Here is a 15,546-nt window from a genome sequence, read left to right on the forward strand (position 1 = left end):
AGTACATTGAGAAACCTCAAGATATTCAGTTGCATCAAGTGCTGAATGTGAAGAAAATCTGAGTGAGTGTTAATGTGGAAATACAAGCACAAATGTTATTTTTAAATAAGAAAAACTAAGTTTTCAGTAAAACTAATATTACTTTAGAAATTTAGCTGTATATTAAAAGTCCTTATGATTCATGACATCTTTAGTTTTACTTACTATAAATAGTACAAGAACAGAAAGAAAAAAAAAACGTTCCCAGCATTTTACACTGAAAACAGGGCGGTTAAAACAGACAATCTGTCAAAACATGCAAATTTTTGTTCTTCTGCAATAAATCCTGTGTGAGACATTTAGTCTCATTTGTGGTGAGCCTGGAACAAATGCCCATAGCATAATCAGCAAGAAACACAGACACAGAAAAGCGGATTCTTTCTGCTCACGAGTGCAAAATCATTTGGCTTCTGTCTCATTTCATGACAAATGTGTGCCGTCACTGATGTGGTGTTTACAGTGGCATGTAGCATCTTGCAATTATTCAGTGAAAGTGAACTGATCCTGAGGCATTTGGATATTTTGCATTGGGTATAATGAAAAGTGATGGAAAGAAAGAGGAAACTCCAGAGTGATAGCAGGTTTAAAAAAAAACAAGAATCTGCTTCAAAGCCGTTAAATTACAACAAACAGTGAATTAAGTTTCATTCCCTACAATGGACACATATTGGAAATGTTGGGAATAGGCCTGTCACAATAATCAATGAATCAATTAATCTCATGATAAATTAAACAAACTCAAAATTTTCCATTGGCATAATTTATTGTTTATCTATTTTGTTTTCTCTTTCCACCAAAAACTGGATGATAAATGTTTTTGGTGCTTTGGTCTCAACTAGACATTTTTTCAAGGACAATTTTTTTTACAGAGACATCATAAATCATTTTGTTTGTTGTTCTTTTATTTATTTATTTTGGATATTTAAAAAGTCTTCCAGTTCCAGTGTGAAATGTTCATTAGAATTTAAAGTTTTTTGCTCTTTGAAAATGTGCTCTTGCGTTATTACCATTATATTACTTAAAAATGGTCTCAAAACAACAATATTATCATTTATCGCGATGACGTCTGGAACAATTTATCGTCCAGCAAAATTTGTTATCGTGACATGCCTCGTTGGGAATGGGCTAGCAGATAGTATTTTATTTTTATGTTTACGCATTTACGTATGGCAGATGTTTGTTTACAGCACAACTTACAGGTGAGGATATAGTGGAATAGATGAATAGGAATAGACTCTTAGGACAACTGTTGTTGTCCTAAGAGTAAGACAGGCTGGGAGATGGGACAATGGAAACCACAGGTGAAGACGTCCAGAATAGTTTACTGAAATGTAAAACTAGAACATTCTGGCCTTCAAAGTAAAAGGTTCTGCTTCTTCTGCTGATGTTATGGTCTGAGAAACTCACCTATCCAGAAAAATCTCCGACATTTCTTTAAACACCAGAGAAAGAAGTAAAACTTTGCTCAGCTTAAAATATTATTTAACTTTTAAGTTCTTAGGAAGTCTTAATGGCAAGTAGAGTGTCTGTTTATAACTTTGCTCAATTGTTTCATGCTTCTTTTGCTTCCATAAATCAGCAGGAAATGGAACATAGTATGATTTGATAAAAATCTTGAACCACTTTTATTTAAATGTGAATGAAACATTCCCCAGGAAGGTGGTAAAATTGTTAAATTATTTCTGACAGATTATGAAACCAGCTGACACCGATGTTTTATTTAAGTAAATAAAAATTAAAATTGTCATCAAATATGCCACTTTATCTAATTGTTCTTTATTTCACAGGAAAAGTCAGTAATGAAACCATGTATTTATCTGTAATTTCCTGTAAGCTAAAATGTGCTATTTACATCTTAACATATCTATCACTTTGTAGTTTGCAGGTGACTCTACGAATATAAATAGATACTTTAAATAAAGTAGGACTTATGAGCCAAAAACAAGGCCAATCTTGTCAAAAAGGTGTGAACAAAACAAACAAAACCCAAGTCCTTTGCTGTAGAATAAAGCGCTGACACCGTGCGGTCATAACAAAAGCGGAACAAGGGGCACTGAAAGCGTTTCGTTCGACTTTGAAACAGGTCTGAGGTCAGTAATTTTTGTGTTTGCATGTCTTTGTAGTTTGTTTTCCTGAGGGCCTGATGAGAAGAAGCAGCATTGCCAGACTTAAGTTAGCACCATTCACGTGACACAAGGAGCTGCGAGGCATCGTCCTAGGATATTTGGATGCTTGAACCATCAGTGACCCTGCATATAATAAAGGGAGATGGATATGAAAAATATTGACAGGCTGGCTGCTTGAAAGGAGTGCAAGAAGCTGCTAAGACAACCCACATTCTTTGCCAAAGACCTTCCTGTAAACTCTAACCAAATAGAGTTGGTGATGGAAAGACTATTTTTTTCCTATTTATTAGTGTCCGTTTTATTTTATCCACATCTTTTCTCATATAGCTTCAATTATTCACTTGCTTCTAATGTACCAAACAACCATAAACCCTGCATCTTGGATCAATCCGAGTAGTGATCTCAACTACATTTTTTCCTGGTATAAAAAAGCTTTACCGAGGTCTTTCACATCATGCAAACGACAGTGTTTAATGTAGCTAAAAAAGGCCTCAGGAAGCAACTTCCTTCAAATACGCTTTGCAAAAAGAAAAAGAGAGCAACATTTTTTTGCTGTTGTGCTCCGTGAAAACCCAAAGGCAAGATGACTGTTAAATGTGGTCAGATGACAAATGTCTCATCTGATCTTTAATCCCGTCAAGGGGCCAGCTTCAGGGTTAAAACGGGAAACTTTCACAAGACTGAGTGATTTGGTAAATTCCTCTATGCTAAATCATTACTCTGACTTAATACAATATCTATGCATGAAAGCATAGAGTTTTACATTTTAGTAGAGAAATTTCAGAATTTGATACCAAATCAAAAATCAACCTCACATCTTCTGTTTCGAACACTCAGATTTGTAAATAAGTCTTTCAATACACAATCAACAAAACATAACAGACATTATTTGACAATTTGAGTAAATTTAGTAAATGTGTTTAAAACAAAGTGTCTGCATAAGGACTTGATATCATGACTTGTCTACATAATCTAAGATGATGACTATATTAATCCATCAACATTGATATATTTAGTTTGAGTTTCAAAACAAAAGTTTTCTTCACTGACAAATTATCGGTGCTCTGGAAGATGTTTTCTCAAATTCTCAAAGGTTGAGGCCGTCCAAAGTAAGCAAGTACTTCAATAATCTGTAAGTTTTAATTGTGAACAACAGCAAAACAAATACCACGAAGAAATGACACCCAGGAGAAATCTCTGAAATTAAACATGCTTTCTATCTGATAAGTGTTTAATCTCCAGAGAACATTTGAGCAAACTGAGCAAATATATTTCATTTTATTTGTGAATATCATAATAATATCTAACTCGTAATTCGGTTATGCAAGTTAGTTAATAGTTTCAGTTCCAATTATATTGATATGAAAGAAAGAAATCATTCTTCCTATGTTATACTGACTAAACTCCGACAAATGTTTTAGTTGGTTTTTTTCTTTCTAAGTTTTGTTGACTTGTAAATTCGAAAAGTAGATCTTTTGCAATCAAAAGATTGTCTGTTCAATTCCAGCTTTCTCCAGTTACACGTCAATGTGCCCCTTGGTCATTATTTTATATTGAATAGCTTTATATTAGTAAATACACAGATAAAAACAGCTACATTTATTTATTTATTTATGTTGCACCAGAGAAGAGACTTTATGCATTTATCTTATTTAGCAATATACAATAGAGTTGAAACTTTATCAAAAACTTGTATTATTTTTGGAGAGAAAATGGGTAATTTGTATAATTACAACTGAAGATCAATAAAATAAAATAGATGTTGAAGGCAGCCACATGCATAGAAATGCCAACTTTTCAAGTAAGGTGAGGGCTTTTATCTGTTTGCTTCCATTTACAAAAATAAGTAACTCATTTTATTTTTGTTTTAATTCAAAAGATCCGACTTAATTTATCATCATACATCCAACTTGAAAATCCAAACAGCAGAGCATGGATAATCATCTTGTTTTGCAAAAGCCTGTCAGATGTAATCCACCTGCCATTAGCTAAAACTCAAAGGGAGACATGGTGACAGAAATCCTTTCACCACAGAGACTGATGCAAACATTTGTCAGCCATTTTTCTGATCATCCGGTTTATGACACATTCCTTGATGATCCGACTTCACAGAGGCAGCCGGCGTTCATCTCAATCACCTACCGACGCCGGCAGACTCCAGCCTGTTGTTTCTGACGATGATCAAATGTGGCAACAGAGGAGTGAGTAATAATTGGGTCAACAAGGTATGTCAGCTCCCACTAACTCCCGTTTGAATCATCCCTTCTGTAGCTGCAGAAAAACGTGCGACGCCTTCAATCTTTTTACTGTGATGGGCAGCGACAGCGACATTTAATTGGAGTCTGTTAATTTTCAGCTAAACTTTAGGCCTAATAAGGATGGAGCCTGAAGATGGAAAATAACTGATGTTTTTAGTTAGCTTATGTTGATTTAACCGATAAATTATTACAAAGTATACATGCAGCCTGGCTTTAAAGATATGGGAAAAGATTCTTACAATAAAACTACAGTAGCAGAACGTCTCAACTACTCAAGTCCTACTTCATGTTTTGCTCACATATCAGGTTTGCTGGTTAACTGGGGATAAGATTTCACACTTTCTAACGTCATCTATTGATTCTATTAATAAAACATTTATAGATACACGTAAAGTGAACGCTTAGTCAGCGTAACTGCTGTGGAACAAAACATTTATCATCTCATGAGTCTGACCTGCTTGTATATTTTCTGTATGAGCCTCCCGGTCCAGAACTTGAATGCAAACCTCCATGTTCTGCCATGCAACGTTGGAAAAGCAGCACATGAAGTAACACCACAATCAAAGAGCGTGCAAAACTTAGACAAACTAGAGATTAGGATGCTGCTCTTTAACGTCACAGTTTGCAGTTTTGGAAAATTACAGTTTCTCTGTCGACTTCATAGATGATGAATAAAGAAAGTTCAATCAAACAGAAGGATAATGTTGGCATTGTTCGAGAGCAATAACAAACTTTATTGCTCTTCCTACCTCTCTCATGCCTTATTCTACGATACCTTGTGCAATCTCTGTAGTTATGGGTTTAGACTGCTAGAAAACAAACTGACAACTCTTCCTCACTCTACTACTTTCTTCTTTTACTACTCTGAATTGAATTATTGCTCGCCTAATATGTAATCACATATTGGTAATTACAAAAAACAAGCTAATCGTTCCAACATTTAAACAACCAGTCTGACAGTTCAGACAGTCAGAGTACCCAGAGAAAACACACACACATACACAGCGAGAATATGCAAACTTCAGGACGCAGAACAATGGTACCAACTACACCACTGTGCAGCCCCTATTATTATCATCATCACCAGTACTATTATTATTAGTCTCAACTTCTCGCAAGTTTCGATGTAAATTGAGGAACTGTGTTCCTATTTTCTTTTTAATTTTAAACAATACACATTAGCTTGATGTCAATGTGGTTTGAAATATAACTGTGCAAAATATTGCTAAAAAACCTATTAAACCAGGCATGGTTAAGTAAAACTTTACTTTGAAGTTATAAGAACAATGAATCACAATAACAGTCACGCTTTCAAGAAGGTAAATGTGGTAAAATACATGGGTATATATCCAAATCCACACAGTATTTAAAACGTAAAACTACTTTATGTAGTTTTTGCCCCTTTTTACTTGATGATAATATGACAGTAACAGTGAGGCATGGCAAAAGAGCAGCCTCTGTCATACGTCCATCACATGTCTGCCTACAGGGCTTTCTTGTGATGAGCAGAGAGCAAAAGTTTTGTAAAAGTCACCTTTAACACCTATAACAGTGTAATTTGTGTTTTTGTCAGGTTGTTATTAACCTTCACTGAGGGTGTCAGCTGTGTAAATAACAGGAAAAGTTTATGAAGTAGCATGCTAGTTGGCTAACAGGCAAAGCTAACCAGCGAACTTCGTAGAACTTTTTTCTCAAGCGTCAAACTCGAGTAAAAGCAAACAAACTAATGATAGTTAAATATTAGTAACTGCTATAGTTCCCCAACATCCCCGCTAAACAAGTGACAACAGTTTCCAGCGGTGGTTGCGCTCCAGGAGTGGACAGTGTCAGTACTCACCAGGAAGTGGGACTCTGTTGCTAAGCTATTCCTCCTTCACGTTAAGTTTCCTCCGATGGTTATTATGGCGCTCGTCTTTGTTGTGACTTTCCCCGTTTCTGTCCAAGGTCGCAACAAACCAGTGAACTCGGTGGGCCTCTGTTCTTGCGTGGCACTTTGCCTGTCCTACAAAAAGTTTTTTCTTCCCCCTACAGAGGCTGGCTGTGCCGCGGAGTCAGTGGAGACGTGTTTTCAGCCAGAAGGCCCCCCTCATCAGCTCACTGCTGCTCCGTCAGTCGCCGCTAATGTAAACAACGCGGCATTCCCGCAAGGCAGCTGTCAAATACCGCGAGATTCAACACAGATACTCGAACTCGGGAGTGTCCAAAATGCGGTCCGCGTGCCTTCTGTGGCCCATGGACTTATTTTGTCCATGGACTATTCAGGAATAGTACACATCTGGTCTGCCAGCATGGACAGTTGATGCAGATGGAAACTTTATTTTCTTTTAATTAGAGCTACGTTCTTTACTGACGAACTGATATCTTAAAATGGAAAATGTTTGGCTCAACACAAACTATTTATCTTTTGATTTTGTGTTTTGATTTTTTTTTTAATTCCATATTAAATAGGATCCAAAACTAGTTTTTAGCTTTCGCTTTCGCTGCTGAAAATAAACTGGAAAATAAAAAGCAGTCTACCCCCACAAAAATGTGGCCATTGTAATGTTTCTTTTAAGAAGACAAGTCTAACCCATTTAGATCCCCTTTAATTTATTGATCCTTTCCCTAAAAAAATACTACGGTACTTTATTTGTTTCATTATAATATTACACATGTAGTTTTAAGCTGTGCTGGTTAAATAAAATTTAAACGAATTAACATCTTTTTGGCCCATGTGGTGAAATGTTTGGACTCCACTGCTTTATACTGTCAAATCTGAATTTCATTTTCAGACTGGCCCAAATACAAGAAGAGAATCTTAAAGTTTTTCTTGGTGGAGTAAACCATAATAAAAATTCCCAAAAAGAAACACATAGTTTGGAAATACTTTATTAAAACAATCAAACATATCAAAATCAGATCATTTTATGCCCATTTAATTATGAAGTTTACAATAAAATAATATCATCTTTACAATATTCCACAGAAAGAAAACTAAGTAAATAGATAAAACAAACAAAAACAAAATTTTGATGCCTTATTGCAATGACTTGAAAGAGTCTTTACAATTCTTTAAGCCATTCACAATTTTTCACTTTACATTTACAAACCTCAATATCTTTTATGGTATTTTACATGATGGACCGACACAAACTAGAAGCATAATTTTAAAGCATAAGAATAATTTGTATTCAGAATCATTTACAAGCAAAAATCTGAAAAGTGTGGCTTGCATAAAGTGAGCTGCCAACAACGTTTTGAAGAAAACTATACAATATACTACGACATTTTATTCTCCCTAGGGATCAATGGAGTATTTTGGAATTGGATCTAATTGTTTGTAAATCAGATCAAGTTTAGTCAGATTGGGAGAAGAAAATCAACAAACATCAATTGTTTAGTTCTGCTGAAAATGATTAATTAGATTAAAATCTAAACTTTTATTGGTCCAGTCTATCACATAAACCAGCTTTGATCTAAACCATATTACTGTAGCTGTGGCTGAATGTTTAGGTTTGTTGTCCAGCTGGTCAAAGACATTTTATTCCAGGATTGTTCTGCATGTCCTTCTGTTCTCATCATTCATGATCAGCTTCTCTACCCATGATAAAGCCAAGCATCCTACAGCATCATGCTGCCACCACCATGTCTCACAGTGGAAATGTGTTGGTCAAGGTGATGTGCAGTTTTAGTTTTCCAACATCCATAATTTAGCATGAAGCCAAAAGTTGTATTTTGATCTCACCAGAACATAGCACCTTCTTCAACATGTTTGATGTGTTTGCAAAATGTCTGGCGGCAAACTTAAATGTGTATTTGAGGTGTGTGCTGTTCATATTTACTTTGATTTGATTTCTGCAGTTTAACAAACATACATTTGATGTTTTGTGCAGTGAAGAAAACTTCAGGCTATTACCACAATCTGCAGGATATAATTCTCCGTCACAGTGAACATTTGAACATTTGAAATAGATAATATTTTCCTCATCTTTTCCTCTATTGACAGATAAACTCGGCCTGATTTTATGCCCATTTTAGAAAGAAGAGGATGGAAATCGTACTTTGAGTTGAACATGGTGACGATGAGGTGGAATTAAGTAGTGATGAAGATGAGGAGCAGCAAGAGTATTTGCCAGGAGAAAATGAAACTGGTGAGAATCAGAAAGAGGGCAGCCTGGCTGAAAACAGAGAGACAGGTACATCTAATACGGTGTAACAGAGACAGGCAGTGTGGTTTCCACCCTCTTCTCTCTTAAAGGGCTCTATAGAAAGACTGGATTCATTCTGTAAAAATGCAAATGTGACAAACAATGTTTGGTTCTTTGTGTACAAACTTTACCCAAAAAAACTGAATGTAGTACCAACCTGAACTTGTTCTCTTGCAGACAACATTAAGTTGTAGATATTAAAGCAAAAGTATGATGAACAACTCTTTCAAAGATTCAGACAAAAGAGTTAATTTTATCTTCTGTTTATATTCAAAGTAGCTTGAAACTTTTAAACATTTTCAAAAATATCAATCAAATAAAAGATGCGGAAAACTTTACACAGGTACAACAACCCCCGTCAAAAGAAAAACAAAATGAAACTTCCTGTGTTTATTTACTCTGTTTAAAGATATGAAATAATCTCAGGAATATTTTTTTTTCCTAATTTGAATCCAAAGACATGTCCTTTAGAATGGTGTAAAGTAAAAAGACAATAACAAAGAAAAATGGCATCTTATGATAAATGTTTTCACTGTTTCTCCTATAAGCAAATCCAAAGAGAAATTAAATTTAAATTGAACTGAAAAGTTTTATAATCTAACCTTCTTCATAAAAGGTTTATGACGAGAAAACATGTTGAGGGGGCATATCATAAAAACTGTTTTATTTTATAGTTATGATACACATGATGAGCATGAGGTGCAGCTTCTAATTTGGGATTTTGAGAGTAACATTTTGGAAGAAGTGTTTTTGCAGATTTGTTTGCATGGACAGGAAGTGCAGCAGCTGTTTCCAAATGGCTTCTTTTGCTTTGATAAAAGCTTAGATGCTGATTTCAGAGTGACAATCTAAACACCGGAAACACGTCTTTCTTCTTCTCATTCCCCGTTGTTAATAATCAACAAGTTATGCGTGCTAGTGTTTTTTTTTATCTTCCCCACTTCAGTAGCCGTTTTTGTTAACCTTACTGCAAATATGGAAAAGGGAGAGATGCCTGGAGTGTGGTACACCCCACCCTCCCACCCCCGTTTTTCTCCAACAACAGTTGAAGATTAAAAGAAACTTCTCACAGAAATCTGTCAATTCTGTATGTGAATAATGCTGTGTGGAATTTAATGGCATGAGTTATATTGAGTTTCCTCTACGCCCACATTTTCTTTCGACGAGATCAATGCAGCTCGGTGACAGATAGGGACGGTCTTTTGTATCTTCAAATTTCAGGTTTCTAAGGGAATAATTAGATGGATGGATGAAAAGTAATGCATGAGCCTGCACGGGGGAGCTGCACCCAGAAATCCTCTGCTTCTACACACGTGCCTCCACGCCTATTTGGTGGAAAACTGTTTAATAATCGTGTTGAATTTCCATTGTGCTAAAAGTGGCTCACTGCACTGATCTGCCGCTTTGAGCCAATGGCAAACTTTTTGTGTTCTTTTTGCAGATATTCCTTATTTAACAAAAAGGGTTTCTGTTTGATTCGGGTATAATTTTTAGCATGAAAAGTATCGTCATCTGCTTCACGCCGTTCCTTTTCAAACTTTCCGGTGTCGCTTGGAGGTAACCAGGTGAGAACAGGTTTTTCCTTCGGGGGAAACAGCAACGATGTAATCGTAGAGTTTATCCAGGCACTTCAGACATTTTACTGTAAAACGTGCCATTTACCTCCGACGTGTTACACCTCTCTCATTCATACTTTCGGCCTTTTTGCTATGAATTGGAGACTAGTAAAATCCACAAGAATGCAAACACTTCTAACCTTTTTTATCTATAAAACCACTCTTCAAAATGAGAAAGACAAGAGAACATGTCATCCAAGTAAGACTGATTTGTATTAATCATCACAACACAGGTAATTGCTTCACGTATATATAAAAAAACATAATGAAGTATATCAATAAAAGGTAAAAGTGAGCAATGAGGATGGTAACAGAGGTTTCACTATTAGAGAGCTGAGGCAGAGAGCAGCATCTTAAGGTTACCATGTGCCCAAACAAATCTTTAGATCCCGTCTAAATGATAACTTGTCATTTAGAAAAATGGAAAAGTATTTTGTTCAACCCTAAAGTATTTAAGCATGTGAAATTTGCTGTTTGTCATGTTTTACCTCTCACTCTTCAATCTTAAAGTTTCTGAGGGGAAGTGTGTCATATCAGTTTTTCTGGAGTAGGAAAAGGGTGAGAGCAAATGTCCTTGTAGCTCTTAGAATGGGGAACTAATCAGAGATAGACTTAGAGCAAAAGAGGCAAAAGCTGCACTTCCACATCCTATTTTAAAAATGTATTTGGTCTTTTTCAAAATGATGTCAACATTGTAAACTATTGTCTTTTCAGATGCGCCCATGTCTAAAGATTTTAAACCAGTTTCTAGACTTTAGAAAAAAAATAGTTGAACAGAATCTTATTCTTGATCAACTAAACTCTAACATGCTTCAGGAAAAACACCAGTCTGGTTTTACTCCTAATCACTGATTAGGATTTTTAAAACCCTGAGGTAAAATGGGTCAGAACAAACCTTCAGTACAAGTCTTAGTAGACCTTGATCACATCACCCCACTAGACCAGCACAGACAGATTGAAATCTCTGAAAGTCTCCTGAAGTAGTTCTACTCTGTCTTTCGATTCATCGTCTGAAACACAAAGGTCCTTAAAATCAAGACTAAAACCCAATTTGTTTAGAATTGCCTTGACTAATAAATGGAACATTAATTCTAGTTTGGATAACAACTTTCAATACTTTTCATAAAGTATTGTTTCTTTTTTGTCTGTTAATTTTGTTAAAACTAGCTGAACAGGATGAAATACTTGAAGATAGATGTTTATTTACATCCCAGATCATAAGGAGGCATAGAAAATGATGCAAGAAAGATCAAACCAAGGGATTAAAAGAAGACATGTCCAGTTTGTTCCACTTTTTGTTGGTTTTATAGGAGAAAAAACAGAAGCAGTCACATAGACTCCATAAATACAGCATTAATGATAGGACACACAGAATAAAACTTTATTCAGTGTAGGAAAACATCAGGATATAAATTATACAGCATGCAGTTCAGTAGGATCAGCTTAAAATGTTACATGATGTCATTCCTGTCACTTAGAAAGAGGAAAACAAAAAAGGAAGGCAATTTATGCCAGAAAGATTTATCTGGAGAATTTAGCAGGGAAATTGGAGCATGACTTGAGTTGGAAAACTGCAAAAAAAATACATCTGAATTATTTTTGAATTTGATTAAAATAATCACTCGTGTTATCCCTGTGTTTATTTTCTTTAACAGCATCCTCATGTTTAGCTGGTTTGCTCTGAATGTCAGGCCTCCTTGTCTTGTAATTAAATATAACAATTCAGTCTGAGCCTTCCTGCTGCTGAGTCGTCCAAAGCCTCAGTAGATCATTGGCAAATGGGTTTCTGCAAAGTATTAACAGCAAGAGTGCCAAAAATGTGGTGTACATGACTTCATTATTATTTTCTGATTGAATAAATGTGCTCAAATAAAAGCTGAAATGAAATAAATCTGCTAGGTTATGCTCCTGCAATAAGATATTAATTTAATTTAAGATTTCTTACAAAGTTTTATAGGGCAATGTAAATAGCTACATCATAAAATCTTTATTCAAAGACGTTTTTTTTCCCCCCCTCATACATTCAAAATTAAGGAGCAATACACAAAATTCCTGCAGAGAGAGACTAAAAACGTGTTTTAAAACTCTCAAAAAGCAAAAAGGATGTTGCCGTTTTCACAAGTGTCATTTTATTTGGCTGTTTGTTAATGATGTGGCTCAGGGGTTAGGTATGTCTGCAGTGTGGTAGAGACAGAAACTGCAGTCAAAGCTCCTGTGATCAGCAGCAGACTTCATAGAGACCAGCAGATGGAGGAGGGAGAAGCCTGCATGCATCCTGAAGGTTTAGCAGAAACTGAGAGGTTACACTCCGTCGGTACAAAGATGACCTGTCACACGCTGAAACACACCGCACCAAATCAGACGAGCTTCCTTATGTGCCTCGCATAGCGCAGCCTTCACAGGAACAGGGAGGCAGAGAGGGTTGGGGGTGCGGGGGCATTACACCTGGAAATGTGTGTGAAATGTCTCGCTCTGCATATATCCAGCCCCAACTTGGAGTCAAACCTCACGTGATGATGCTCCCCATCTCCATTTCCCCCCCTAATTAATGTTGTTTTGTCTTCAAAGCGCAATTGAAACCTGTAGTTATCGGCCTTGATCGCTGAAATCTCAAGGTTGTCAGGATGTGAGCCGTCAAATAACAAATAGATGTAAATATAGAATAACAGCACAACAGAGAAATGAAGGATTTACAGCATGCGGAGAGCGCTGCTTAAATGAGGCACAAGAGAGAAAGTGTGAGATAATGTGAAGGACAAAAGCTGAATATTGTTTCTGTTTGGGTCGTCTCATGAAATCTGTTTTGCAGGGACTGCTTGAGCATTTCCATCGTATATAACAAATAAAATATTTTCCATTTAATTTGGATCTTTCCACCTGTTTTGCATCATCCAGAGGGGCAGGCCTCAGTTTCTCTCTCTCTCACACACATGCGAGCACCCCCTCCCCACACACACACACAGTCAGGTTGTGTCTCATTCACATCGTCACCCCTCTGACATCTGTCTGAGCGTGTGTGTTTGAGTTAGTGTGGCGGTTGGTGTGTGAGGTGAGGTTAAATAGGTGCCTATCAATGGGAAAGGGGTGAACTGAGGCGGAACTGGCAGAATATCACACACACGCCCACACACACACATATATATATATATATATATATATATATATATGCTCAGAACCAGTGACAATGGGAACGACACCATCAGAGCAGCATGTAAACTGCAGATGTGACCCATGCCTCAGTGATCATCCCATACTTTGGCTCAGTCGCCTGTCACTGTGTCTATGAGACCTCAAATGTGTGCGCAAGAACAATTCTTTGGTGGATGACCTAGAAAATCAGCCGGTCCCCATCCGATTGTAAAAATGTTGTAAATTACTGGATCACTTATCTGTTTTCTCTTGTGTTGACTATTTCTGATGCTTTGCAAAGCCCTTTGACCCATTTCCCCATTTAATTTCATTACAACCACTTCAAACGTCACTGTATTTTAGACACTAGACCAATTCAAATTAGTGCAAAGCCAAAAAGTGGGAAAATAAAATATGAATCATTTCCAGGTTTTTGTTTACCAAAACATCTGAATGCATATGTACCCAACTTGCTTTAATTTTACCACCCTAAGTAGAATAGAAAATAAAATAAATGCTTTCAAAAGTTGACCAATTAGTCCATGTGTGACTAATTAAATCCCAGTAAATGCAGCTGTTCTGTTAAGGTCTCAAAAGGTTTGTTGGTGAACATTAGTATCACAAAGATCAAGGAAAAGAGCAGACAGGCCTGAAATGAAGTTGTGGAGACATTTAGAACTGGTTAGGTTATAAAAACAATATCCTAAGGTTTGAAATTCTACAGCTGTCATGGTTGATACAGTTGATTCAGGGCCAAAATACAGACAGGAACTTACATTAGCTAAGAAGAAGGAGGAAACTTACAGGAAAGAAAGACTTACTGATCTTAAACAGGTGAACAAATGTAGAGTAATAAGCAGTAGACCAGGCAGGGAACAAATCATGTCAAAGAGGGAACCGGCAAAGGATGGCGGAGCGTTAGCGTTTCCATTACAAATATGCTCAAAATTATGTCAACATTCTGCTAATTTTGAATAAACACAATTTCACAGTTGCCGTGTTTCCATTAAATAAGAAACACAATTAAAATCATAAGCTTGTTCACACAATAAGTCAATAAAAAAAAAACATGCCACACCTTGATCCTCCTGCCACTTCCTGCTCTCTTCATCTTTTCTGTCACTAACATCCAGTTGTTGGTCACTTGACTTGTGTGATGTGAGAAAAGTGTTTCTATTTCAGTTTTGCCATGTTTCCGTTAAGCAAATTTATATTTGCAATTCCAATTTGCGCAATTATGTGGTCAATGGAAACACATCTAATGAGGCTTAAATATTGAGGAGTTTGATTGTAGACAAGAGGCAGGTGGTTAATTCCTGACAGGGTGCAGCTGGGACAGGGAGGCAAACAGGTAAACTGAGGGAAGGTGAATAATTATCACTGACCGCTGAGCTGAAACTCAAAGAAACAACAAAACAAGAGGAAAGAGCAACACTGATGTGAGAAAATCCAATGTGCATAAAGATCAGAGAAAACTGAACTCAAAGAAATGAACTTATACGTCAAGATATTTCTAGCAATAATAAATCCAGGGACTGGATAAAATATGGCAACCTAATTGGATATAAATAAACAAGTGAAACCAAACCAAAACTCCTAATGTTCAATTCACAATCTGAATATTGAAGGAGTACAGCAGAACAGCAAACCTACCAAGACATCCCTAGATCGATTCCTTTACAAATGTGCGCAAAACTTTGTCAATATTCCACTAATGTCGAAAAAACTATTTTCGCAATTGAACAATGACACAGCAAACAGGTGGAAGGATTTGTTCTGGACAGAGGACACCGAAACTGAGCTGCATGGTAAGCTCCCACTGAACGCACCACCTCTGTAGTGAAATATGGTGGTGGCACTATCATGCTGTGGTGGGGCTTTTTTTTCAGCATTGAAGTTGATGCAGAGAAGACAAAGCAGGGCAATACTGGAAGAAAACCCATCAGAAGCTTCAATAGAGTTAAGGTCGAAGCAAAGGTTCACCTTCCAAGGAATGGATGAGATAAAAAAAATAATCTCCATGTGTTGGAGGCATCTAGACATACATTTAACTAAGAATCTTTGGTGAAACTTAGAAACTATCTTTCACAGATTCAACTCAACTTGATGGAGTCTGAGCTGTTTTGCAAAGACAAGGGAGCAAAAACGCTTCAGCCTCTAGATGTAAACCAGAAGACCTGCAGCTGTAACT

The 15,546-nt window shown here is 36.6% G+C and overlaps 1 protein-coding gene across 1 annotated transcript in view; it reads right to left on the reverse strand.

Moving 5' to 3' along the window:
• Positions 1–6,557, reverse strand: part of nek7 (NIMA-related kinase 7) — a 78,150-nt gene extending 71,593 nt beyond the window's left edge. Inside the window, exon 1 of the mRNA XM_032572255.1 lies at positions 6,261–6,557. The gene's annotated coding sequence lies outside the window, so the exon portion shown is untranslated. The remainder of the gene's footprint in view (positions 1–6,260) is intronic.
• Positions 6,558–15,546: the final 8,989 nt, after the last annotated feature.

This window comes from Xiphophorus hellerii, chromosome 9 (genome assembly GCF_003331165.1).
Source record: "Xiphophorus hellerii strain 12219 chromosome 9, Xiphophorus_hellerii-4.1, whole genome shotgun sequence".
NCBI lineage: Eukaryota > Metazoa > Chordata > Actinopteri > Cyprinodontiformes > Poeciliidae > Xiphophorus > Xiphophorus hellerii.